We start from the raw sequence: 20,014 nt of genomic DNA, 5'->3' as shown, positions 1-20,014 counted from the left end.
ACGTTTCAATCAGATCCCCCTCAATCTTCTAAATTCCAACGAGTACAAGCCCAGTTCATCCAGTCTTTCTTCATATGAAAGTCCTGCCATACCAGGAATCAATCTGGTGAACCTTCTTTGTACTCCCTCTAAGGCAAGGATGTCTTTCCTCAGATTAGGGGACCAAAACTGCACACAATACTCCAGGTGTGGTCTCACCAAGGCCTTGTACAACTGCAGTAGTACCTCCCTGCTCCTGTACTCGAATCCTCTCGCTATAAATGCCAGCATACCATTCGCCTTTTTCACCGCCTGCTGTACCTGCATGCCCACTTTCAATGACTGGTGTATAATGACACCCAGGTCTCATTACACCTCCCCTTTTCCTAATCGGCCACCATTCAGATAATAATCTGTTTTCCTATTTTTGCCACCAAAGTGGATAACTTCACATTTATCCACATTAAATTGCATCTGCCATGAATTTGCCCACTTACCCAACCTATCCAAGTCACCCTGCATCCTCTTAGCATCCTCCTCACAGCTAACACTGCCACCCAGCTTCGTGTCATCCGCAAACTTGGAGATGCTGCATTTAATTCCCTCATCCAAGTCATTAATATATATTGTAAACAACTGGGGTCCCAGCACTGAGCCTTGCGGTACCCCACTAGTCACCACCTGCCATTCTGAAAAGGTCCCGTTTATTCCCACTCTTTGCTTCCTGTCTGCTAACCAATTCTCCACCCACACCAATACCTTACCCCCAATACCGTGTGCTTTAAGTTTGCACACTAATTTCCTGTGTGGGACCTTGTCAAAAGCCTTTTGAAAATCCAAATATACCACATCCACTGGTTCTCCCCTATCCACTCTACTAGTTACATCCTCAAAAAATTCTATGAGATTCGTCAGACATGATTTTCCTTTCACAAATCCATGCTGACTTTGTCCGATCATTTCACCGCTTTCCAAATGTGCTGTTATCACATCTTTGATAACTGACTCCAGCAGTTTCCCCACCACCGACGTTAGGCTAACCGGTCTATAATTCCCCGGTTTCTCTCTCCCTCCTTTTTTAAAAAGTGGAGTTACATTAGCCACCCTCCAATCCTCAGGAACTAGTCCAGAATCTAACGAGTTTTTGATTTATGTGGGAGTTTGTGCAAAAAGGTGGAAATCCTTTTTTGTACTTTGACTAAGCGGCTGGCCTTCACTTCTGAATCTCGCTGTTGGATGTTGTTGACAAAAACAAAAGAGACTCTGCAGATGCTGGAAATCCAGAGCAACACACAAAATGCTAAAGGAATTCAGCAGGTCAGGCAGCATCTATGGCTTCTTCCCCCTTCCTTTCCAGTGCTGATGAAGGGTCTTAGCCCAAATTGTTGACTGTTTATTCCTCTCCATAGATACTACCTGACCTGCTGAGTTCCTCCGGCATTTTGTGTGCTGCATTGGATATTGTTGGGTATTCTTCCAGAAAAGATGAGCCATTTCCTTTCTTCACTTGATATACATGCAAATGCAACTCGGTGCAAGGCTGATCAGAGGATCCAGGTCAAAGCCTGACGTTCGATCAGAAGCCCAAAGCTCTACATCAGGAGCCCTAAGTCAGCAGATCTCTGTGAGTTTGCTGGGGAAGTCAGGGCCTAATGTCTGTGAATGCATGAGTCTGCTGAAGGTGGAAGACAGCCTGCCCTGGGGTTAGACGACTGTGTACGTACGTGAGTGGTAGTTAGGAACAGGGCTTGTTTCACTTTTGCTGCGTTATTGCTTGTTGTATTCTGTCTTGCTTTGCTAAACATCGAGGGCACGCTATGTTGGCAGCAGAACTTGTGGCGACTCTTGCCGGCTTCCCCCGCGCATCTTTGGGTCGTTAGTTGTTAATGCAAATGACATATTTCATTGTGTGTTTTGATGCACGTGTGACAGATAAATCTGAATCTGAATCGCTTGGTGATCAAGAATAGAAAATCTGGCTATTTTATCATTTTTCTGAAGCTGATGATTATGCTTTTTTTTTTCTGAAGGCCATGATTGGATAGTCTGGCACCAGTCAGGAATAGATGTGAGCATTCTGGACACAAAAGAAAAAAATGTTTATTTCACTTTTTTGTACGTTCAGGATACACCAGTCAAGGAAGCACTTTCAAAGCATTCACTGTTGTCAACCAATGTTTACTCATATTTTTCATCCTTCATTAATAGGAATGGGGAACATTTGCTACCAATTCTCTGCTGTTTCCCAAAGAGATCCCATCAATCTAATCCTCAGACTATTTTCCTGTAATGTTTTCTCTGTCACATGCCATAACCAGCACACTGAGAGATCCATAGTGGAACATTGCCAATGTGCACATTCCAGACTGCAGGAGTACATACTGAAGCAAGACTCAGTAGGGAAGGATCACAGTGTAGGGTTCTTCTGCCACTGGACAGGGATGGGCCGGGTTGGTTGAGGAAACCCCTTAATTATTGTAGTAGTGTATCACTCCAAGGGGCCACATGAGTGACAACAGTGGCCCACTGTTGGATGAATCTCTATATACACATTTTGATAACACATTTACGTTGACTTGACTTTGACTTTAAGGAATGTAATAGAACCTTACTTTAAGCATTGACTATGAATAAACCCGAAACAGCTTTGCACCATTTATTTATTTATTTAGAGATACAGTTTGGAACAGGACCTTCCTGCCCAACAACCCACCAATTTTTAACCCCAGCAATATATAGGGGTCAGCATCCACACCTAGGTGAAGCTGTAGCAGAGCCGTGTTCTGCCCACGCTCTTGTACAGGTCAGAGTGCTGGTGCTTGACAGAGAGCGACCTTGCCAAGCTGTTGTCATTCCTCACCATGAGTCTTCAGAAGATCCTCCGTATTTTCTGGCCAAGAAAGATCTCCAACCAGCCCCTACTCCTCCAGTGTCACCAAGAGGACATGGCCACAATCATCATGAGGAAACACTGGAGATGATTGGATACGTGATGAGAAGAGAGGCCAGCTCCATCATCAAAACAGCACCTCACTGGACCCCTGAAGGGCAAAGGAATCATGGGAGACCAAAGACAACTTGGCGCCGTAGCATAGAGGCAGCAATGAGGACTCTGAACCACACCCAGGTACAATATAGAAGCTGGCCTAGGACAGAGATGGAGAACCTTCATTGCCAGCGGTGCAACAGCCAGTAAGTATATAAGTAATCACAGGACTACTTGCTGTGACCAATTAACGACTAACTGGCTCTTGTACATAATTTTAAAATAATGAATAAAGTTTATTTTGATATTTTAAAAATCTATTCTCTTGCACATGCGCAGCAGTTCTTTATGAGATTCCTACCACCTCAGCTTCAGTATTTTTAATTTTACAAAGGTCATGTAAAGAGAACGCTGTACCAGTCAAGTGACTGATAATTGATGCCTAGGTCACCGGGGAGGGGGAGTTCCTACTCTTTGGGTACTCTCCAATGGCTCATGCCTCAGTTTAATGTACTTTGGGCACTTCAAACATTACAGCACTCCATTAGCCAATGTGCGTTGTGTGCTCAGTTCTCTGGTATAGAACTTTGCCTCAGCTTTCTGACTCTGAAACAGTGGCATGGTAGCGTAGCAGTTACAGAGCGGGCAACCTGGGTTCAATTCCCGTCGCTGTCGGTAAGGAGTTTGTACATTTTCCTTGTGATCACGTGAGTTTCCTCCAGGTGCTCTGGTTTCCTCTCACATCCCAAAGACGTATGGATTAGTAAGTTAATGGGTCATGTGGGTGTAATTGGGCAGCACAGGCTTGTTGGGCTGGAAAGACCTGTTATTGCACTGTATCACTAAATAACACAAAATTATCACTACAGAGCTTATAGGTCCATTTCAAAGTACCATCTCTGGCATTAAAATATAGGAAAGAGATAAGAATTCTGCCGTATTTGCCTTGGCATATTTTCAAGAAATAACCATGCTTAAAAAATGGCATTGAAAAAAGAGAGTGCTTAAAATAGTCAGATGGTCAGAGAGTATCTGTAGAAAGAGAAATGACCGATACTTTGAGGAGCTTTCATCAAAACTAGGAAAGGTTAGAAATGAAAGAAGTTGTAAGCTGCAAAGAAAGGAAGACTAGTGCAGAGACCAGCAGAGATACAATGACATGTAACAGTGGTGCTGGCTGGAAGAGGGAGGTGTTCAATCATGAGGAAAAATTACAGTCCAGGAGGTGCAATAAGGCAGAATAGGAGAAGCACTGCGGTCCTGAAGCCTTGCAGTGTTGCAGGAGGTTACAAAGGCAGGGAAGGAACAGAATCAGGTTTATTATCACCAACATGCTGTCTTTCATGAACTCTGCTATTTTGCAACAGCAGCACAGTGAGAGAGTTGAAATTATAGATAATACTACTGTGAAGATTGAAAGGCTGACACTGGGGACGGTGCAGGAGTGATGGATTACAGGCAACGTTGTATTGCACGGCAGATTTGGGTACTGGATTCTCATAGAACCATAATGTCATAATCTAATACAGGATAGAAACAGGTCGCACTCACCATTGTCAGCCAAGGTGGGTATCTAAAACTAGTCCAATTTGGCCCATATCCTTCTTCACATTTCCTATCCATGTGCCTGTCCTTTGAATATTGTTATTGTACCTCCCTTAGACACTTCCTCCGGGCAACTCATTCCATATACACACCTTCCTCTGCACCATGACATTATCCTTTTCCCTCTCACCTTAACTCCTAGCCCTCTAGATTTTGTTTCTCTTTCCCCTGGATAAAGACTGTGTGCATTCATCTGGTGCCCTTCGTGATTTTATACACCTCTATGAGGTCACCTCTCAGTCTCCTGCACTCCGAGGAATAACGTCCTATAATGTCCAACGTCTCCCTAGATCTCCGGCCCTTGAGTCCTGGCAACATTCCCATTAAAACTGCTGCAGTGAAACCTTCGAAAGGCTGTCTTTAATTCTTTGGCAGTGTCCCAGGGTCAACAAGGACTTTGGAAGGCAGGTTCAGAACAGGAGCGTCCATCTGTAACTGTGGTGAACACCATAACCTACAGTCCAGTTCCAACCAGGACCAGCAATGCATTTCCAGATAAGTATATCAGAGGAGCTGAGTGGGGGAAAAGTTTCATTTCACACATACAGTGTGATAGGTACCTGGAATTTGCTGCCAGGGAAGGTGAGATAGAGATTAGCTTTATTTGTCATATGTATATTGAAATATCAAAACATACAGTGCATTGTTTGTGTCAACAACTAATGCAGCTTGTTTCTGACACTAACATAGCATGCCCACAACTAATCCATAAGACCATAAGACCATAAGACAAAGGAGCAAGAAGTCGGCCATTCAGCCCATCAAGTCTGCTCCGCCATTTTATCATGAGCTGATCCATTCTCCCATTTAGTCCCACTCCCCCGCTTTCTCGCCATAACCTTTGATGCCCTGGCTACTCAGATACCTATCAATCTCTGCCTTAAATACACCCAATGACTTGGCCTCCACTGCTGCCCGTGGCAACAAATTCCATAGACTCACCAACCTCTGACAAAAAAAATTTCTTCGCATTTCTGTTCTGAATGGGCACCCTTCAATCCTTAAGTCATGCCCTCTCGTACTAGACTCCCCCATCATGGGAAACAACTTCGCCACATCCAGTCTGCCCATGCCTTTCAACATTTGAAATGTTTCTATGAGGTCTACCCTCATTCTTCTAAACTCCAAGGAATACAGTCCAAGAGCGGACAAACATTCCTCATATGTTAACCCTCTCATTCCCAGAATCATTCTCGTGAATCTTCTCTGTACCCTCTCCAACTTCAGCACATCTTTAGAATGTGGGAGGTAACTGGAGCACCTGGAGGAAACCTACACAGGCATGGGGAGAGAGTACAAGTTCTTCACAGACAGGTTTGGGAATTGAAACTCGATCTCACAGAGATCGTACAGAGATCGCTGTAAAGTGTTATGTTAACCCCCACATGACTGTGCTGCCCTGAAATGGCGGAAGCAGATACCTGGAGCAGGACCTTGAAGAAGGGTCTCAGCCCAAAACGTCGATTGTTCACTCTTTCCCATCAATGTTGCATAACCTGCAGCATTCTGTGTGTCATTCAGTTAGTCCTGACGAAGGGTCTCGGCCTGAAACGTCGACTGCGCCTCTTCCTATAGATGCTGCTTGGCCTGCTGCGTTCACCAGCAACTTTGATGTATGTTGCATTCTGTGTGTGTTGCTTTGAGGCAGACACAATGTTGGGGTTCAAGGGGCATTTATACAAGCACATGAAAGAATGGAGGGATATTGGATCATGTGCAGGCAGATGGGTTTAGCTTAACTTGGCATCTTACAGTAGTCAACAGAGACATCATAAGCTAAAGGGCCTGATCTTCTGCTGTACTGGGTAAATTTATCAGGAATGCCATGACATTTTAATAAGTGGTTATAACTTCTCAACCTGTTAGAAATGCTGGATATGGTATCTAGTTCCTGTACCTATATTGTTCTTTTTAATGGAGAGTTTTCAGGCACGTTGTTCGGTCATGTTGTAGTTTATTTAGTCGTATTTCCCAGTCCTGTTACAGTACTCAGTTGTCGAGTAATACCGGGGTTGACCAGCGGGTGGCTCTGTGCGCCGGGTGCCCGAGATCTCCCGGCTCTGGCACCAACCTGAGTGTAAATCCTTACAACACACATCAAAGTTGCTGGTGAATGCAGCAGGCCAGGCAGCATCTCTAGGAAGAGGTGCAGTCGACGTTTCAGGCCGAGACCCTTCGTCAGGACTGCCTGGCCTGCTGCGTTCTCCAGCAACTTTTATGTGTGTTGCTTGAATTTCCAGCATCTGCAGAATTCCTGTTGTTTGCGTGTAAATCCTCACCATCGTCGCACAATACGGCGGATTAGCAGCGTTTTAATCAACAGAATGAAATCGCAGCAGGCAAATGTTCACTCAGTAATCAGAGGGACAGGCATGCCATGTAGTAACGCGTGAGGAAGTCCAGATGGAAAGAATATAGTATCGATAGATTGGGATCAAGAAGCCTAAGATCAAGAAAGTAAATCCCAAATTTCCAAGGGAGGAAGCCAAGGGAAAGATTCCGTCAATCCTTCATACGTATGGAACATATTTCTTTCGTTCTAGACTAGAGTGCAAAGCACTTCCTGAACCCAGGGAGTTCACTTCAGAAGGACCTCGACCGCGCAGATGTTTTTAACGCCAACCTTCAGAACTTTAATTGCAGATCCTCAGTACGGAATACCTCCCTCTTTCTTCGACAGCATCCATTTCAAGTTCAGATGGCAAGAAGGTTCATTGATGCAAGTACAAATAAGGCACGCCAGCAGCTATACTTCATTGGGAGTTTGAGGAGATTCGGAATGTCACCACAGAGCAGAAAATTCCTGCAGATTCTGAATGGTTGCATCACTGTGCCCGTAAGCAGATTCCAATGCACAGGATTGATAAAAGCTGCAAAGCACTGTAGACTAGGCCTGCCACATCACAGGCACAAACCTCCGCACCAGTGAGGACATCTTCAAAAGTTGATACCCCAGAAAGCAGAATCCATCATTAAAAGTCTTCACCATCCAGGACATGTCCTCTTCGCATTGTCAGGGAGGAGGTACAGGAGCCTGAAGGTACACACTTAACATTCTAGGAACAGCTTCTTCCCCTCCACCATCTGGTTTCTGAATGGACCATGAACTCTCGAACATTGCCTTACTATTCCTCTCCTGCACTATATATTTATTTTAGTTTTTATCGTTACTTATATATTTTTATATCTTGCACTAGACATGATTTATGTCACTGATAATAAACCGGACACTGATTCTGGTTCTGACTCATTGCTTTATATATGGGCTGATAACCTGAGGTTGGCAAGATGAGAAGAATTTAGATTAGATTATGAGGACACGCAGTCCTCTTTTATTGTCATTTAGTAATGCATGCATTAATAAATGATAAATTTATTCCAACAGAATGGTATCACAGAAACACAAGACAAACCAAGATTAAAAAAAAACTGACAAAAACCACATAATTATAACATACATTACAACAGTGCAAAACAATACCGTAATTTGATGAAGAACAGACCATGGGCACGTAAAAAAAAATCTCAAAGTCTCTCGAAAGTCCCATCATCTCATGCAGATGGTTGAAGGGAGAAACTCCCTTCCATGAGCTTCCAGCGCCGCAAACTTGCTGATGCAGCATCCTGGAAGCACCCAACCACAGTCCAACTCTGAGTCCGTCCAAAAACTTCGAGCCTCCGACCAGCCCTCTGACACTGAGCACCGAGCACCATCTCTGCCAAGTGCTTCGACCCCGGCCCCGGCAACAGGCAATAGGCAAAGCCGAAGATTTGGGGCCTTCCCTCCAGAGATTCTCGATCGCACAGTAGCAGTGGCAGCGAAGCAGGTATTTCAGAAGTTTCTCCAGATGTTCCTCCGTGCTTCTCACGTCCATCTCCATCAAATCAGGATTGTGCACGGCCTCCTACTTCACAAACACAATAGAAATTCTTCCATTGGGAGAGTTATATAGAACATAGAACACTTCGACTACCACGTTGTGCCAACCTATTAATCTACTACAAAATCATTCAGCATAGCTCTCCATTTTTTCCTTTCATCCATGTGCCTATCTAAGAGTCTCTTAAATGTCCCTAATGTATTTGCTTCTACCACCATCCCTAGCAGTGCATTCAATGCACCCACTATTCTCTGAGTAAATAAAAACCAGCTCTGACATCCCCCTTATACATTCCTCCAATCACCTCAAACTTTTGCCCAACTCTACCCTGGGAAAAGAGCCTCTGGTTGTCCACTCTATCTATGCCTCTTATTCAGCTTGTACATCTTTGTCAAGTCACCTCTCATTATCTTTCACTCCAAAGAGAAAAGCCACAGCTCTCTCATCCTTTCCTCGAAAGACATGCTCTCTAGTCCAGGAAGCATCCTAGTAAATCTCCTCTGCGCCCTCCCTAAAGCTTCCATCTCCTGTCTACAATGAGGTGACCAGAACTGAACACAAAGTTGCCAGGATCTGAAACATTTTGCTGGGGGGAAAGTGGAGAATGATTTGTTAAATAATTGTTCAAGGATTTCTGAGGGTCCAGGTGCATGGGATCAGGTACATAGAACTCCTTCAAAGATCCAGGACAGATATGATGGTCCAAATGATCTCATTCACTGCTTCTCTGCTGGCAATCATTCAAAATGCTTCTCAACGCTCCCCCCAGTGCAGAGCAGAACAGTTTCCAAGATTCATGGAGGAAGGTCGCTGAAGCAACAGTGAGATCAAACACCAAATGTTGTTTCCTAGTTCAGTGAGGGCACTGCGAGTTCTTCTTCAAAGCTGTGTGGAATGTTTGCTAAAGAAGACAGATGTGGTCTCACTTTACAGTCCTGTCTGAAAGAAGGCGGGGGGCAACTCTGGCTGTCTGAATCTGGACCTCAGGACCCAGAGGGAGGTGGCTGCTGGCTTAAGTTCAAGTTTATTGTCATCTGACTGTACATATATACAACCAAACGGAACAATGTTCCTCCGGACAATGGTGCACCCACAAAACATCTATCATACACAGCACATAAACCAAAATGTTACCACAAATAAGTGAATAAAATATAATTCAAAGTACATGTAGTAAGCAGCACAGGTAAGCAGTAAACAGCTGGCTGTCCAAGTGACCAGATCTCAGTGGTGCCAGGGTATTCATTAGTCTCACATCCTGAGGGAAGAAGCTGTTACCCAGTCTGACAGTCCGAGTCCTGATGCTCCTGTACCTCCTTCCTGATGGTAGTGGGTCAAAGATTGTGGGATGGGTGGCAGAGATCCTCAACAGTGCTTCAGCCCCTTTGTCCATGACTTTATTTGGTAGGGGGAGAGTGTAAGAGGTCTCTTCTTTTATGTTACTACGTAGTCTAATTAAAATGGCTTCTTTGTTATGTTATAATTGAAATAGCTTCTTTGTTATGTTAGCTGCTGAGAAAGTCCTCCCGCTAGCAGTTTGTTTGGATCATGTTACTGATAGAGGGTGAACAAACCAATTGGGATAGATGTTATTCTTTCCGTGTGTCTGTAAGTTATTGTGATGCGCGGGTTTTTGGGCAGAAGGTGCGAGAGAGAGAGAGAGAGGATGGACAAGGTGCTGTGAGTCGGCTAACGGGGTCGGACCCCGAGCAGGAGTCCGAAGTCCAGGGTGTTTGGCGAGGAGAGGAGACGGAGACGGACTCGTGTGGACCATCTGGTCGACCACCGTTGTTGGTCCCAGGCGGCAGGTCGAGGTGGTCCGAGGGGAGACGCAGGGGGAAGAAGGAGAGTCCTGAGCTCCAACTATTTGTGCGTGAAGAGATTGAACTTTGATAAGTGTGGCGCCTTTTATTTTCCTTTTATATTTTATCTCTATTAATTATATAGTTCCAGTAATATCTATAAACTGTAATTCATTTAATCGTATCTGGTGTATTGTCTATTATTTGGGCGGGGTGGGGTACATCACACAGCATCCACACAAACTAATTACTCAGTTTGGTGGGGCCGAGGGCTGTTTCCCTAGACGACAGCGAGCTGAGCGACTCTGAGGCTTACCAGGGGGGTTACATCCTGGTAAATGTCACTGTGGTGAATATAACCCACAATATTCACCCTACTAAACTGCACCAAAATAATGAATAATCCAGGTTTCACTTTATTATCACCCATTCCCTCAAACTAACCCCTCCCTATTACTGACAAAATTAAAATAGTCACATAGTTTAACTGGACTTTCTGCAGTTGGGAATCAATTACCATTTCCAGCCAACTGATCTCTGATTGAAAGTGCAACACACACAAAATGCTGGAGGAACTCAGCAGGCCAGGCAGCATCTATGGAGAAGAGTACAGCCGATGTTTCAGGCCAAGACCCTTCTTCAGTCAGAAACTCCTGGTGGGCAACGCCAGAACTGAACTCCCAACTCCGACGCCCTGAGCTGTAATAGCGTTGCGCTAACCATTAGTCTACCGTGGTGCCCAAATATGTTATTGATATAGTTACTCTTGCAATTTTCTGGTGTTTTCATCCGCAATTTACACAGTATTTTTAGATAGCACCTAAACATTAAAGTACTGTATTAATCAAGTTTTTATACACAGGCACAACACTTTTCCACATGCACGCATACCGCATTTTCATTCATGTTAGTCACACGCATGTATTCTACACACAGTGACTGTGCGCGATCACGGATCAAGGATTAACTTTATTCGCCAAGTACCTTTACTTGCATTAAGAATTTGCAGTGGTATGTGGCCAGGGTGCAACATGGAACAAAAAGGCAACATTCAACAAACATAAAGAATAAATAATTATATAAAAATAAAGGTTAAAATATGGACATAGAATAAATATGCAAAAATACAATAATACCAGCAAGTATTTACAATGTAAGTAACATTATAAAAAGTAATTTAAGTGTTTACAATGCATTGTAGGGATGGGGGCAAGAAATGGAGGGCACTGGGGAATAGCTAGAATGGTTGATCAGATTAACTGCCGGGGGAAGAAACGTTTAAGATGGTGTTAAATTTTTGTTCAAATAGCCCTCTAGCATTTTCCTGAGGGAGCTTTTGGAAAAGGTACTTTGTAGGGTGGGTAGTGTCTGCAATGATTTTTCCTGCCCGCTGCTTTGTCCTGGACACATAGAGTTCCTGCAGTGATTGTAGACTGCAGCCTGACAACTGTAGACTGTAGACTGTCGACTGGCTGTAGTTTTTGTATATTGTGAGAAGATGCTGCTCTAAACCAGACAGTAATGGCTGATGAGAGGACGCTCTCTATGTGGAATTGCGTCAAGATATTCTGGGGAAGATGAAATTTTACCAAGAACCTCAAGTACGTTCTCTGCCAAGCCATTTTGTTAAGGAAGGAGATAAGGTTCTCCACCCAGGGTCCTGAGAAATAATGATGCCCAGGAAGCTGAATATTGAAATGGTGCTAATTGTAGAGTTATGATGATGGGAGGGTGGAGGGGAGACACATTTCTCCTGAAGTCAATATGCATCTCCATGATTTTGAAGGTATTCAAATCCAAGTTGTTGTGATTGCACAAGGACATGAACTTATTTATTTCCTAGTGATACGTGGATTTGTCACCTCTGGTGATTAATCCATGATAGTGTATATCTATTGATATGTAGATGCACAATTTGATAGAGATATACGTTCTCAAGTGATTTCCGGCCACCTATTAGAACTCCATCTGTTTCACAAACTAACCTTCAAAGACCCTCATCCATTTTGCTTCACCAGTGATCGATACAGTTAAGTTCTACCTTCACTGGTGCACACCATCACATATCCACTGACACAGTTAAACCACTTTCCAGCATACTGTACATACAAATGTATTTAACAACGCATGTCCAAAACCAAAGTTCAAACTTCAGAGTAAATGTATTATCAAAGTACATATAATTCACCATATACAACCCTGAGATTTATTTCTTGCAGGCATACTCAAGAAATCCATAATAGAATAATAACCATAATAGAACCAATGAAAAACCCCATACTTAATACTTATTCTCCTAATATACCCTCACATTAATGAATTATGAAATAGACACAATCTGTCGGTGCTTAAAGTCGTCTCCACGTTCCTGCCTTTCCCCATTCACATTATTTTCTTCCTCTTTCAAGCTTCAGCATTGCTATATTATTTTGCTTATAATCCTTTGGCCTCTTCCTACCCTCCTTGACTGTTTCATTTCTTCCTTTCCTCGTTTATCTCCTCTTCTATCTGCAAAAGGTTGAAGGCATTGTGGATAGTGTGGAAGGTGGTTGAAGGTTAGACTGGGACATTGACGGGATGGGCTGAGAAGTGGCAGATGGAGTTGAATTCAGTAAAGCCGAATTAGTACACTTTGGAAAGTCAAACTTGAAGGCAGATGGATTGGAGACATTTGAGGGACTCTTAGATAGGTGAAGGAATGAAAGGAAAAAATGAGACCTATGCAGGAGGGAAAGGCTAGATTAATCTTAGAGTAAGTTAAAATGTCGGCACACCATCGTGCTCTGAAGGGCTGTAATGTTATATGTTTTATGTATGTACGATAACCAGAGCTCCCACACCCTTTTGCTCTAATAAGTTTCTGAACCACCTTGAACGAGCTGATTAATTTGCTCCATGACAACCTGGATGGCGCCACTTCTAATCTGTTGCATTCCTCCCCATCTAACTGATAACATAGTGATAGTAAAAGTCCATGAAAAGAGAAAAGATTGTAATGATTCTGATAAAAGGTTATCAATCTGAAACATTGCTTTCCGCACCACAAATGCCACCTGGCCTGCTGAGTATCTCTTTGCATTTATATTACATTACAGTCTTTTATGTAAAAAAAAATGTCCTGTGATGTTTCACAGAGAAGAAAGGAAGAATAACATTGAGTGGTTCAGGTTATCTTGGAGGGGTCTGACTTCCGGATGAGCCGGATGATACATATGCTATTGGGAGGGATACTGAAGATGGAGCATTTCAGAAAGTGGGAGCAAAGTAAGTGGAAACCTAATGTCATACATGGGCATGGAGAAGAGCTGAAGTGATCAGTTGGAGGATTGCGTGGAATGATAAAAATAGTAATAATACAATAATAAGACCATAAGATATCGGGGCAGAATTAGATCATCAGGTCTGCTCATTGCCATCACTGCTGATATAGTATGCCTCTCAACACCATTCTCTTGCCTTTTCCCCTTAGCCTGTAACACCCTTACTAATCATGAACCTATCAACCTCCGCTTTAAATATACTCCATGACTGGGCCTACACAACTATCTGTGACAATGAATTCCACAGATTTGCCTCCCTCTGGCTGAGAAAATCCTCCTCATCTCTGTTCCAAAGGTATCTCCTTGAGTTCTGAGGCTGTGCCCTATGCCCAAGACTCTCCCAGTATTGGAAACATTCTCTCCATGTCCACTCTATCTAGACCTTTCAATGTTTCACAGGTTTCAATGAAATTCAGCCTCGTTCTTCTAAGCCAAAATAATAAAAGTGGTCGGAATGCTCAGCAGACAGGGCAGAGAGAAAATAGACACTGTCACTTGTTTACACCATGCACTTGCTGGTCTTGTTCTGCTTGACTGATATGGTTATGTATCAGAATGTTGTTGCCACTAATACACCAAATGACCATAAGATCATAAGATACAGGAGCAGAATTAGGCCATTTGGTCCATTGAGTCTACTCCACCATTTCATCATGGCTGATCCATTTTCCCTCTCAGCCCCAGTCTCCTGCCTTCTCCACGTATCCCTTCATGCCTTGGTTAATCAAAAATCAATCAACTTCTGTCTTAAACATACCCAATGACTTGGCCTCCACAGTCACCTGTTGCAACAAACACCACAAATTCACCACTCTCTGGCCAAAGAAATTTCTCCTCATCTCCATTCTAAAAGGACACCCCTATATCTGAGGCTTTGTCCTCTGGTTTTAGACTCCTGCATCATAGGAAACATCCTCTCCACATCCACTCTATCGCGGCCATTCAACATGTGATAATTTTAAACATTGTGTTTTGGTATAAATGTTTAGGGTTACCAATCAAGTGGGCTGATTTTCCCTGTACAGAGTTGGAGCTTCGCTCATCTGGAGAGGGGGAAGAGTATGCCTTGGCTTGTGCCTTGCCAATTGTGGAAAGTATCAACAGATGAATTGTTTACTGCAGGACGATGGCAAACACAGTCTGAGGATGAGCCGGGGGCAGCCCACAAGTGTTGCCATGCTTCCAGCATCAACATGGCATGCCCACAACTTACTAACCCTAATCATGGCATCTTTGGAATGTGGGAGGAAACTGAAGCACCAGGAGGAAGTCCAGGGAGAACGTACAAACGCCCTGTAGACAGCATTGGGAATTGAACCTGGATCACTGACTCTGTAAAGTGTCGCACAAACTACGACATCACCATGCTATCAATGATTTAAGATCATTGAATATGAATGGTAGATGAAGTCCTGTTTGCTAGAGATGATCATTTTCTGGTACCTTGGCGGCATGAATGTTACTTGCATCTAGCCTGTACCGTCCCACCAGCTGTTTGTCAATGGTGTCATTATTCTAGCCTCCGGAGAACGTAAACCTGGTCAAGCTGATGTCTCTTGCCCTGCCACCCCAGGGTCATCTCACGAGCAGGATTACAGATGGGTCAGCCCAGTCGGGCCCATGTCATTCACTCCCAAAAGGAGGGAAATAAACACAGCTTTAGTTGAGTGAACAATCCGGCCAATCCTAGGGCAATTTTCATAGAAAATACCTCCGAAACGTCGACTGTACCTCTTCCTAGAGATGCTGCCTGGCCTGCTGCGTTCACCAGCAACTTTGATGTGTGTTGCTTTCATAGCAAATGTCGGGTTTTGATGTGCAGATATACTTAAATAAATGATAAATTCGAATGACACCTGCTGGATTACTAATGCAATGTCAGAACCATTTATTTCCAAAACAACACACGCGAAATACAGGAGGGACTCAGCAGATCAGGCAGCACCTACGGAGAGGAATAAACAGTCGGCGTTTCTACTGTTTGTACGTTTACATTGCTGCCTGGACTGCTGAGATCCTCCATCATTAATTCCTAAAATACTTTACTGTACTTATTCAACCTTGAACTACATCTGCCATCTATCCGCCCATCTCATGAACAGGTCCTCTCATAACGCTTCATACGTCTTGCTATTCATGGAATTCATTTCCGATCGGAAACGCTGATACTGTTCATTAATTCTAAAATCCTGTTCCTGTGTGCGTGATTATTTTCAGTTTACTTCGGGCTGTTCTCTGTTTAACATTTTTCATTTATTTTCAATAAAAGGACACGGTAAATGCTGGAAATCATAAACTCAAGGGATTCTGCGGGTGCTGGAAATCCGGGGTAACACATTTACACTCTGTGGTTCATCTCCATTTGACCGGCTCACTTTCTCATCCCGTCAACTTGCCGATCGGATAATGAATTCAGTTCCTTGGTGCACAAGTATCCCAGTGACCGTGAAGCCGATCAGAATCTCAGTAATAAACCCGAAATCACAGAATATATTTGGTTCTACGAAGCCCCGTCTCTCTTTCTCACCGCTCCGCTGGTCATTTTCTCCCGTGCGTTCGCCAGCCGACCATTTCCTGCTGTTTTCTCCTCCTATCCCTCTACCTCTACAGCCGCCCCCCACTTTCCCTTCTCTTCAAAGTGCTTGCAGCCTCTGACATTACCTTTAATCCTGCACCTCTGTAAATTTTCTGTTGTCTCTGTCAATCGCTGCTGTCTCCGTGTCCATTTTGTGCCTCCCCCACCCCACCATAACATACATATCCCCTGGCTTCATTTTATGTACATACAATCAATCTGTGTACTTAACAGTTAATTTCACATTATATTTTATAGAACTGATTTTATATTTATTGTGTTTTGTTGTTTTAGTGGAATTCTTTATGCTTATTGTTTTATTTTCTTCTGCATCGGATCCAGAGTAATGACCACTTCGTTCTCCTGTACTGAAGAATGACAATAAACAATATTGAACCCTGAATCTTTCACAGCCTCGCCCTGAGTCTTGTCTCTTTTTTGACCGTAAGTCATAGGAGCAGAATTACGCCATCGAACCTGCTCTGCCATTCCATCGCTGGTCGATTTATTATCCCTCTCAGCCCCATTCTCCAGCCTTCGCCCTCACCAAAGGGCCTTGCTATTTTAAGGACCTATCAACCTCCGTTTTAAATGCACTCTGTGACTTGGCCTTGACTGGGTCTGTGGCAATAAATTCCCCAGATCCACCATCTTCTGGTAGAAGAAAATCATCCTCGTCTCTGGAGCAGTTTGCTTTGGTCCTAGACTCCCCCACTGTTGGACATCCTCTCCATGTCCAATCTATCTGGGCCTTTCAGTATTCGATAGCTTTCAAGGAGCCCCCCCCCCCCATCTGAACTCAGCGAGTACAGGCCCGGAGTAATTAAACGCCATTTTCTCACTCTCTGCCATATTCCCTCATTCTCAGATTGCTCTCTCCATCAGTGTTTCCGTTTCTGCCCTCAGCTCCTCGCTCTCCACGATCCTTTTTCGCGGGTCAAGTTGAGAAATTGAACAGTAACCCAACCCGCCTCAGCTCAGTCCGCCGAGACGACTACACTGATCCCAGTTCTTGCGAGACTCGTTCACGACTGCAACGCTACAACGCGCAGAGGGTGTATCAAAATCGCTAAAACTTCAGCGAAGTTACCCAAATCTAGTTACTTACTGGACTTGAGGAGAGAATGGAGAGATTAAAAGTAACCCAAGGGGTATTTTTTTTTCACCCAGAGGGTGGTCAGTATATGGAATAAGCTGCCAGAGGAAGAGGTTGAGGCAGGAACATTATCGACGCTTCGACGGGCACATGGATAGGAGAGGTTTGAGAGTATGGCTCAACACGGGCTGATGGGACAAGTTTAAATGGGCATCTGGGTTCGTATAGACGGGTCGGGACGAAGGGCCTGTTTCCTTTCTATGTGACTCCATGACTACATGCTCAGGGCTGAGTTTCCAAAATTCTTCAGTTAAAGGTTGCTGAAAGAATCAGTATGTAAAACAAATAACTTCGAAAAGGCAGGCGTCAGTAAATGATAGTCGAATTTAGTAGAAAGGTGGGTACCTCCGTATCTTGAGCTTAACTTGAAAAATAACTATATTTAATTCATGAAAAACTAAAGGGAGGCTGAAAATTAGTGTCCTGGGAACCTGCTTTTTACTGGGGTTTTTGGAAGTTACTTCGGCTTTTCATGAAGCTAAAAATTTTTGGATTTGAAGTGGAGCGCTTTAAGGTGCCCTCGCTCATCACCAACTCCCACCCGCAATGCCGCATCGTTCCAGGAGGTGGCGCCCAAAGTGCGCCAAAGCAGCGCAGAATCTGAAAATGAAGCCATCAGCTGGTGACGCAAAGCCTCGTAAATCTTGCCGGTACGCTGCCATCGGTAATTGGCGAAGAAAAGACTGTTTATTTCATGCATTAATGGTCTGAACTTAAAGCCGCCAGGTTGAATTTGAGTACGACCTCCCATCAACCCATACATCAAAGTGATTTCTCTTTTTTTAATTTCTGGCCTTTGAGAAAGGGAGACAGCAAATAAAGTGATAGCCTTTCACTGTGAGATGGAGGAAGTCCTGGGATCACTCTTCTTTAACACATTTTACTCACTTTTCCAAAATTAAAAGACTACCAATCGCGGCATGTCTGGCAGGAGCAGTCACTAAATCAATTGAACTCTTTAAATTAATATGATAGGGATTCCTAGACTTTCCTGCTGGAGAGAAGGAAAAATCAGCATCCCGTGTGAACCGGTCTCGGGGGTGGGGGTGGGGGTGGGGGTGGGGGTGGGGGTGGGGAAGGGATGAAGTAACCCTTGAGGAGAACTTCCCAAATAATCGCACTGGGAGGAAACCCTGCGCTTTCTATATTTGTGTACCTGTGAGTTCGCATCTTTGCATTTGTAGCCAAAGGTCTGTTACTGGTGTCCGGTGCCTGTATGTGTGTGAGGGAGAGAGAGAGAGAGAGAGAGAGAGAGAGAGAGAGAGAGAGAGAGAGAGAGAGAGAGAGAGAGAGAAGAGAGAAGGGAAGGGGAGGGAGTGGGAGACGGAGAGGGACAGAGAGGGAGTAAGAGGGAGGAAGATGGAGAGTTATAGGGAAGGCAGAGAGAGAACCTCGATGCTTCAAGTAGATGTGCGTCGTGACAGTCTGTGATTGTCGAATTTGTATGAGTATTTGTGTGTGCGTGTATATGTGTGTCTGTGTGTGTACTGTAGTCTATTTTTTAAAAATTCATATTTCGGGATGAGGGTGGCCAACGTGATACAGCATCCGAATGTATTTGTGACGTGATACCAACTAACTTGCATCTGTGTGCGTGAGCAAGTGTCAGTGTCTCTATACGTCCGGCTGAATCCTGTTCCTTTCGTCAGTGATTGCAACGCCATTTTCCAGCTAACTTGTGTTACTTTGTTAGGATTTTAGCTCCAGTCCTTCATTGGTATCAACAATCCTCCTGTTCTCACGTTTCGTTCTTCAGGGATTTCGCTGCCGAGAGTATTCGTACGGGGTAGTTTAATTCGTTTGCATTTCGCTCTGTCTCTTGATTATTAAAATAAGTTCAATGGCACGGACTTTCCAAAATATGTTTTAATTTAATACACACTCAGCTCGCCAGGACTTGTCACTTTACTCAAATAATACCAATTAAAATCGTCCTGCAACGTCCAAATATATAATTTTGACATTTCCCTTTGGATAGACCAATTTCCTTGGCCACTTCCTCGTTCCAGATGATGACATGTATTAAAATGTTTCAGTGCTATTTATTCGCCATGAAGCATTTTGACACAGCAGACGCTATCAAACCCTTTGATAATGTAATCAAACTTCAGCTTCTCTCCTTAAACCAAGGTCAGAGTGAGACGCCTGACTACCAGATCCACAAGGTCCTTTGAAATCATTCTGAAGTGCTGATACTAGATACCGAATGCGCGGAACCCCCCACGGAGATGAAGGGTGTACCCTCCCCCAGAATATTCGTGTAAAAGATGCACATTTGAATGGAAAAGGCCCAGTAAGCATTTCCACTAGTAGATAATTTGTGTTAAGAGCTAATCGACATAAATCTTGTCTAAAATGCAGAGCTTACATTCTCAACGTTTTAAGAGGTCGTAATTTATATATACATTAGGGAGGAATCGAATTGCAATATAACCGACAGATCAAACCATTGGAGTTCCTCCCTACAAGTCAGCGGCTTTTCCAAGCGAAAAGGATTCGCGATAAATTCTAAATTTGAATCCAGTAGATTGGAAAGCCAGGTATAAATTTCAAGGAAACATGCTTAGCAAAAACAAAATCCTTACGGTATCATTTATTATCTATTATCGTATGCGGGAGACCAAAAGCGTATAGAAAGCTCTAAAATGGGAAAGACTGAATATCTCTTGTTTCAGTCCCTTCACAGAGAACTCGGTTTCAGTGTTTTCCT

This window comes from Mobula hypostoma, chromosome 23, assembly GCF_963921235.1.
Source record: "Mobula hypostoma chromosome 23, sMobHyp1.1, whole genome shotgun sequence".
In the NCBI taxonomy this organism is placed as follows: domain Eukaryota; kingdom Metazoa; phylum Chordata; class Chondrichthyes; order Myliobatiformes; family Myliobatidae; genus Mobula; species Mobula hypostoma.
The sequence above is the reverse complement of the archived record's forward strand: the minus strand, read 5'-3'. Positions refer to the sequence as shown.